The following is an 8,345-nucleotide window of genomic DNA, read 5'->3' as shown; positions in this document are numbered from 1 at the left end:
ACGAGCCCCTACAGTTTCCTTCCACGTTCAGAGGCTCATTTTTGCTCTGTGTGTTTCAGTGTCCACACTTTTGGTGGAAAATGACCGGAGGTAACAGCTGATTATTTTGAGTTTAGGAAAAAGATTAGCTTGGTCTTTTGCTACACAAATTATTTTTCTGAATTTTGCAGCTCCCTCACATCAAAAGGTGTTCCTTGTCATGGAGCTTCAAAGGGAAAGGTCTCAAACTTTTTTGTGTCCAACTTCACTCCTATTGAAATGCCTTTCAATCTCTAATCTTACATATCCTCCACCTGCTGTGGCTTAAGGAGATGCAACAGCTTCTCAGAGCCTGTGGTGAAGAAATGAGGGATAAGGTAGAAAGAATTCATCATATGATGTAGGGGGAGAAAAGAGGTAATTAGAAAGGTAAATCCAGGACCCCTCAACAGATGAGAGAGAAGGGAGTTGAGGACTGTGTACCACTTAGGAAAAGGATTGGGAATGGCCTCAAGTTGTGTGTCAAGGAGGTTTAGCCTAGAAATCAGGAGACATTTCTTCTGAGAAAGAGCAGTCAGGCATAGGGACGGGTTGCCCAGGGAGGTGGTGGAGTTACCATCCCTGGGGGTGTTCAAGGAAAGGTTGGACGTGGTGCTTAGGGACATGGTTTAGTGGGTGACATTGGTGGTAGGGGGATGGTTGGACCAGATGATCTTGGGGTCTTTTCCAACCTTAATGATTCTAAGTGTTAACCCTACTGTCAGTGTGATGAAATCTGAGTGGCCCTTTGCAGAAGTGGCTGTCACAGAGGAGGTGCTGCTCCATGCATTATTTCCAGGCCTTCAGTCACAGCTCTGGGCTGTATGTGGCCTGTCAAGTGGCCATTCCCCTCCCAAGTGCCTGGACCACGCAACCCCTCCCTCAGGTAGTGTCCTGCTGCCTCTGGCCCAAGGACAGGAAAGTTACATGGCAATTGGGGCAGAAAACTCTTTTCTGTGTGTGTGTGGAAAGTGACTGCTTCCATGAGGGGTGATGGAAGAGAGCAGCTCCCAAGGAGAAAGGGGTGTTATCTGGGCCCACAAGGCAATGACCCTAAATATAGCTGTGGAGGCAGGAGTCTGCCAAGGTTGGAGGCTGGTGGCAGATAATTTGGGGCCAAAAGAACTGTAAACTCACAGGTTCAATTTGTGTTCACTCTACACAGTTCACCAGGACGTCCAGCCTTGCTAGTAAAATAGCTTTGGACACTACAATGGGTATCTGTGAAGGTAAAACTTTCATCTCAACCAGTTCCCTGGAGATGTTCTCCTCATAAATTGATGGCTGAAAGGAGAGAAAATGTTTTGAGCGAGCCAGACACAGGCTTACTCTTATACAGCCTGTGAAAGAGTTGAGAGCAACTGGGGCACTGGGTCTCCTGTTTTCTCCTATAAAATGTTTTTGTCCGGTTGCTGCTGATGGTTCAGGTTCAGACTACTTCCCTCAAACTAATTACATTTGGCCATTGAATGGAAAAGAAAAGAGAAGAAAAAAATGGAAAAAAATAACAAAACACAAAACCCCACACATTTAAAAGAGGTATCACTGCTCTGCTGGTGATGTTTCCCTGAACACAGATTTCCCCTTCCCTCTTAACTGCCCTATCTTCTTTTTGGTCCGCTTAGTGTTTCCTCATCTCTACATGCAGAAACTTGTGTTTAATTAGCAGCTTCTAAGTTGCTGCTGCTGGCAGGATTTCTCTCCGATCCATCCAAGTCTCCAGAGCGTCACGGTTGCACAGTGGGATTTTGCCACCTGTGATCAGTCCTCACAGCCTCTGCAATCGGGCTGTGCTGATAGTGCTGCATGGATTTGTTCCTTATCAAAATGAACAGCATTGACAAGGGTCGCATGAATCAAATGCCTTCTCCCCACCTGCAGGTATTTTCACAAACTCCTTGTGAGGTACAGAACTGCAAAACAGTGAGCTCTTTCAATATCCCTATTAAACTGCAAGGACAGAGTATTCTTCTGACTCTTGGTTGGATAGACAATATGTATGTACAATTCCTGTACTTCCTCAGAAAGCCCTCATAGGTGCTCTACAGCCAAGTCTGTGGCCAGCTGGGGTCACCACTTCTCTGGACAACGAGCTGTGGACTAACTTCTCAGTTTGACCCAGCCCTGCCTCGTGGTCACTGGGCTGCATCTGCTTGTGGCTTCTCTTCCTGGGCCAGAGCTTTACACTGATTTGCTGACTTGTGTTTCTAGCCTGACCCTGGTTCTTCCACATTGTTAGGGACTTGCAGCTGCCATCCACCACCTCGCTCTGGCGGGCAGTTGTAGGATGGGGCCCCGGCTATTGAGGCCCCTGCCCTGAAAGCGGTGTTACTGTGCTGAGTTCCTGGCTCCCAGCCACTCAGGGAGCACCTGGCCCTTGTTGTGCACTGATGTATTTAACCTGGAAATAAGGTGTTTTTCACCCTTTCTCCCCCGTGTCTGGTAAGCAGCTGCTGTAGGCTTGCTCCTTGCTGCAGACTAGGTTCTTGAGTCTGTGTACACATAGATTGATTATTACTTCTTTCATTTTAGCTACTTTTTATGAAGTCAAATATCCTGCTGTTTTCATTCCTGGTCTGACACTTGGCTACCTGTGCTTCTCAGACAACGTTTTTGCCTCAGGACAAAACCTTGCTGCTCTAGCTCCACAAAGAGGTAAGACTTGAATGGTGAATTGCCAAATTCAGAGCAAAGATGTGAAAATGTTCCTATGATTCTGTGTTGAGCTTTCAAACAAGGAAGACTGTGTGGATGTGGAACCACTTTTAAAACCGTGTAAGTGTGGAGTGTGTGGAGAAGAAGTGTTTTTTTTTTCCTTTTTTTTTTTTCTTGTAGCAGGAGGCCTGGCTAGCTAGAGCAGTAGCCAAGTTCAAAATAATTTGATGTATCTTGTAAAGAAAGCAGTGCTTTTTGATTAGTAGAACAACTAGTACAAAAAGATCCTGGATACCTTGGCCTTAAATGAAGAGACTAAGACAGATGTGCATTTAAAAATTGCTGTTCTGCTTATGTTTGCCTATGCATTTGTTGTGCTAGCAAGGGATAGTTTTCTGTCAGCTTAAGCAGCATCTGCATTCCTTTCATTTGTTCACAAAGAACTGCATTAGAAATATGAAGTGCCCAAATGCATACATGTCAGTGTGCTTCAGCTGTGAGGTGGCCTCATAATTTCGAAGTTGAATATGATCTGCATCCTATAAACCTATGCAAAGTCTCGGTATGATTTTTATTCAGATTCAGGGCATTTCAGTTGCACAGACCTGAGATGGCTCCAGATATTATGGTACAAAAGCAGCAACAGCTTCCCCCTTGCAGGGGGCAAAGGTAACGTTTAGAAGATCGTTCTTGTTATGTTTGTGGAAGAGGTATGAATCTCTTTGCATTAATAACTCATGAACTCAGTGACCCAGATATCCCTTCTAATGCTGTGTTTAGCTCTCTTGACTTGAGATATGTGTGCGATGCACAGGAATTGCAACCCGTGGTTCAAAACCTAAGCAGTATTACTTACTGGCTTGCTAAGGTGATTAGTGTGGATTTTTGTCTCAAACAACTCTCATCAAGAATCTCTGAGCTCTGTAAGCTTTAATGCTTATTATCCAATCATATCTAAGTTCTGGCAGAAGTTAGTGTCAGTACCACAGAGATGAGGAAACTGATAAAGAGAGAAAAGGAAATAACCTACATATCGTCGCAAATGAGCGGGAGAGGGGAGGGAAACCCAGCATAAGTCATATCATTTGTTGGCAATACTTCCTCCAGCAGAAAGATAGCCTCTAGACCCTGTGCCTTAGACCCTGTTTTGGTCATAACTTATCCCTTTCCTGCTTCCCAGTGGCTGTTTTAAGGATAGAGCATGAGAGTTGCACTTTCCCTAGATGCCATTTTGCAGTGAGGAACAGATAAGTGCCAGTCAGCTGGTATGCTGGGAGGGAAACCTGATGTGTTGCAAGGAGTACTCTGTAGAGATTGTGATGGGGAAGGGACAGAGGGGGAAAAATGCCAACAAGGTATTAGGATCCAGGGAATAAAGCACTCCACGGTGTCAGTGAGCTCATATGTGGCCCTGCTTGTAATGGATGATCTTTTCTGCTTTTTCTCTGTAGTTCCCTCTGACCATGTACAAGTCTGTGCACGTTTCAGAGTCTCAGAGATTCTTACTTTATTTTTCACGTGCCTCCAAGGCCAAACTATTTTGAATTTATAAGGTCTTCATTTGTTGTAGTACAATGATGGAAAAAACTAATGCAGAGAAAAGTAAAGTAGTTTATTTAAAGCCACTTGATCAGTCAGAGGCCAGGTGCTTAAGTATTGCCTCTCCTTGGGAAACTGGCACATTGAGGAACTCTTCTCTGAGTCTGTCATCCTATACTATTCATTGGTGGTGTTTAGCAGCTGTTTTGGAAGCAGTGAAAATTCCAGAGAGTTCTTAGCTGCTTGTACCCTACTCATGGAGACATGGTATGTTAACTGACTGACTTGCTCTGAACTACATGGATTGTAATCCTCTGCATTTAAGGGTTTCAGCATGTTGGCTGCTCTGTAAAAATCACTGTATGTGATGGAATGGCCTTCCCAGTGAGACGGTCCCTCTCCTGTCTCAAAATTTCCTTAAATTTGAAGGCTGGGGAGAGTGCTAAATCATTTCTTTGGACCTCTTGTAAATCCTTCTCTCTTATACTTCACCCAGTTAACTCTGTATTGAGACCTATAGCTGTATTTTTGACCATATGTGTCTTAAGAAACAAGTCCAGCCCTAATTCAAAGATATCAAGAAGATCCACGAACTCCCTAGGTAGTTTATTCTAGTAGTTAATCATCCTTCTTATTGCATATGTATTAATTCTAATTTCATTGTGCCTGGCTGCAGCTTCCAGCCATTGGGTCCTATTATGTGGTTTTCCACATTACGTAAGAGTTTGTAATACTTCATGTTTTCTTCCTGGGGAGCTGAATTTTCTTCTGTCATTGAGTTCTGTAAGCAGTGTACTGGAAGACTTTCTCTAGCTCTTGCTTTTGTGGTTCTGTGGTACTGTCCACAGTGTGACCTGAACTCCGAGCACTAGTGTGGATTTGGACTTGCCAGTGTCAAAGCTGAAGTGAACTTCTATCTCCCACATCCCAATTTAAATATCTTTGGCTGCTCTCTATGCCTACTGTACTGAGATGTTTCTACGTCTTCTGTTGTTGCTGTTATTTCAGAACATAAGGTCCAGGCTTGCTTTCATTAATAAAGAGAAAATGAAGTACTCAGTCTATGCCTATTAAATGCACACCATTCATTCTGTGTACCAAATAAGGCAAGGATCTTCTAAGGAAAAAATAAAATATTGTATAAACAAAGACTATATGGGTATGTGAGACTTCAAAAAGCAAATGGTGGGTAGGGAATGGATGTAGCAATGCAGCAAAACCAACGTTACAAGCACAAATGAACTCTTTAGATCTGGTCTGCAATTTGTTTCATGGAGTAATACGGTAGCTGCTGGTCGTTACTCTTTGTGAAATGATGACAGAAAGACATAGTGGTTTTAGCATGCACTGACAACAAATACATAAACTCTCCAGTATCTGGGTGGATGACAGTCTGTGTACTAATTTCTTCTGAAGTTTCCACTTTGGTGGCCACTTCCACTGTTGCTTGTGCTTAGTAGTTCTAAAGCTGACAAATAAGTTGGCTCTGGCTATGATTCCAGTTTAATTTTGCTTCTACTAAAATGGTGGCTGCTGTAAAACCGGCCTGGCTGAACAGAGAGTTGTGGCTCGAGCTTAGCAGAAAAAAGAGGGTTTATAATCTTTGGAAAAGAGGGCGGGCCACTCAGGAGGACTATAAGGATGTTGCGAGGCTGTGCAGGGACGAAATTAGAAAGGCCAAAGCTCATCTGGAGCTCAATCTGGCTACTGCCGTTAAAGATAACAAAAAACGTTTTTATAAATACATCAACACAAAAAGGAGGACTAAGGAGAATCTCCATCCTTCACTGGATGTGGGGGGAAACTTAGTTACAAGAGATGAGGGAAAGGCTGAGGTATTCAATGCCTTCTTTGCCTCAGTCTTTAGCGGCAAGACCAGTTGTTCTCTGGATACCCAGTACCCTGAGCTGGTGGAAGGGGATGGGGAGCAGGATGTGGCCCTCGCTATCCACGAGGAAATGGTTGGTGACCTGCTACAGCACTTGGATGTACGCAAGTCGATGGGGCCGGATGGGATCCACCCGAGGGTACTGAGCGAACTGGCGGAGGAGCTGGCTAAGCCGCTTTCCATCATTTATTGGCAGCCCTGGCTATCAGGAGAGGTCCCAGTCGACTGGCGGCTAGCAAATGTGACGCCCATCTACAAGAAGGGCCGGAGGGTAGAGCCGGGGAACTATAGGCCTGTTAGTTTGACTTCAGTGCCAGGGAAGCTCATGGAGCAGATTATCTTGAGGGTCATCACGTGGCACTTACATGGCAACCGGGCAATCAGGCCCAGTCAGCATGGGTTTATGAAAGGCAGGTCCTGCTTGACGAACCTGATCTCCTTCTATGACAAAGTGACGCGCTTGGTGGATGAGGGAAAGGCTGTGGATATGGTCTACCGTGATTTCAGTAAGGCTTTTGACACCGTTTCCCACAACATTCTCCTCAAGAAACTGGCTGCTCATGGCTTAGACTGGCATACGCTTCGTTGGGTTAAAAACTGGCTGGATGGCCGGGCCCAGAGAGTTGTGGTGAATGGAGTCAAATCTGGTTGGAGGCTGGTCACTAGTGGAGTCCCCCAGGGCTCAGTGCTGGGGCCGGTCCTCTTTAATATCTTTATCGATGATCTGGATGAGGGCGTCCAGTGCACCCTCAGTAAGTTTGCAGATGACACCCAGTTAGGTGCGTGTGTCGATCTGCTCGAGGGCAGGAAGGCTCTGCAGGAGGATCTGGATAGGCTGGAGCGATGGGCTGAGGTCAACTGTATGAAGTTCAACAAGGCCAAGTGCCGGGTCCTGCACCTGGGGCGCAACAACCCCGAGCAACACTACAGGCTGGGAGATGAGTGGCTGGAAAGCTGCCTGGCCGAGAAGGACCTGGGAGTATTGGTTGATAGTCGGCTGAATATGAGCCAGCAGTGTGCTCAGGTGGCCAAGAAGGCCAACAGCATCCTGGCCTGTATAAGAAGCAGTGTGGCCAGCAGGTCTAGGGAGGTGATTGTCCCCCTGTACTCGGCTCTGGTGAGGTCACACCTCGAGTATTGTGTTCAGTTTTGGGCCCCTCGTTACAAGAAGGACATGGAGGTGCTCGAGCGAGTCCAGAGAAGGGCAACGAGGCTGGTGAGGGGTCTGGAGAACAAGGCTTACGAGGAGTGGCTGAGGGAGCTGGGCTTGTTCAGCCTGGAGAAGAGGAGGCTCAGGGGAGACCTCATCGCTCTCTATAAGTACACTAAAGGAGGCTGTAGAGAGGTGGGGGTTGGTCTGTTCTCCCACGTGCCTGGTGACAGGACGAGGGGGAATGGGCTAAAGTTGCGACAGGGGAGGTTTAGGTTGGATATTAGGAAAATCTTGTTTACTGAAAGGGTTGTTAGGCATTGGAATGGGCTGCCCAGGGAAGTGGTTGAGTCACCATCCCTGGAGGTCTTTAAAAGACGTTTAGATGTAGAGCTTAGTGATGTGGTTTAGTGGAGGACTTGTTAGTGTTAGGTCAGAGGTTGGACTAGATGATCTTGGAGGTCTCTTCCAACCTAGACGATTCTGTGATTCTGTATCCTACGTTTTGATTAACCTGTTAGCTTTCTGACGTCAGCCAGAAGCTAATAAACACTTACTGCTTTTTCCACAGCAAAAAAGACCTGGTCCAAAAAATCTGCGTGGAGATGTTTGTAGACTTGATGGAAATAAGGGAAAGAAATAATATCCTTCCATATACCTGAAGTGTGGGAGACAGAGGGATTTGGCCAACTTCTTTTCAGTGGTTTGTGGGGACAGGACAAGGGGCAATGGCCACAAAATGGTTCACAAGAAGTTCCACACCAACATGTGACAGGACTTCTTCATGGTGAGGGTGACGGAGCACTGGAACAGGCTGCCCAGGGAGGTTGTGGAGGCTCCTTCTCTGGAGATATTCAAGGCCCGTCTGGACACCTACCTGGGCAGCCTGCTGTAGGGAACCTGTGTTGTCAGGGGGGTTGGACCCGATGATCTCTTGAGGTCCCTTCCAACTCCTAGGGTTCTGTGATTCACAGGAAGAGTTTGGCATAATTATTCTTAGTGCATAAAGACTTACAGCTCAGTAATTCTTCTTCCACAGATCTTGCACGCTGAGGTTGTCTCAATACTAGTAAATTTAAGAGTGATGAGGAACAT

At 46.0% G+C, this 8,345-nt stretch overlaps 1 long non-coding RNA gene across 1 annotated transcript in view; it reads left to right on the top strand.

Moving 5' to 3' along the window:
• The window catches only part of LOC118251013 (uncharacterized), a 31,408-nt gene that overhangs the window by 11,098 nt on the left and 11,965 nt on the right, over positions 1-8,345 (top strand). Inside the window, exon 3 of the long non-coding RNA XR_004779630.1 lies at positions 2,551-2,673. This is a non-coding gene — a long non-coding RNA (uncharacterized LOC118251013). The remainder of the gene's footprint in view (positions 1-2,550; positions 2,674-8,345) is intronic.

This window comes from Cygnus atratus, chromosome 2 (assembly GCF_013377495.2).
Source record: "Cygnus atratus isolate AKBS03 ecotype Queensland, Australia chromosome 2, CAtr_DNAZoo_HiC_assembly, whole genome shotgun sequence".
NCBI lineage: Eukaryota > Metazoa > Chordata > Aves > Anseriformes > Anatidae > Cygnus > Cygnus atratus.
This window is presented reverse-complemented; position numbering and strand designations above follow the sequence as displayed.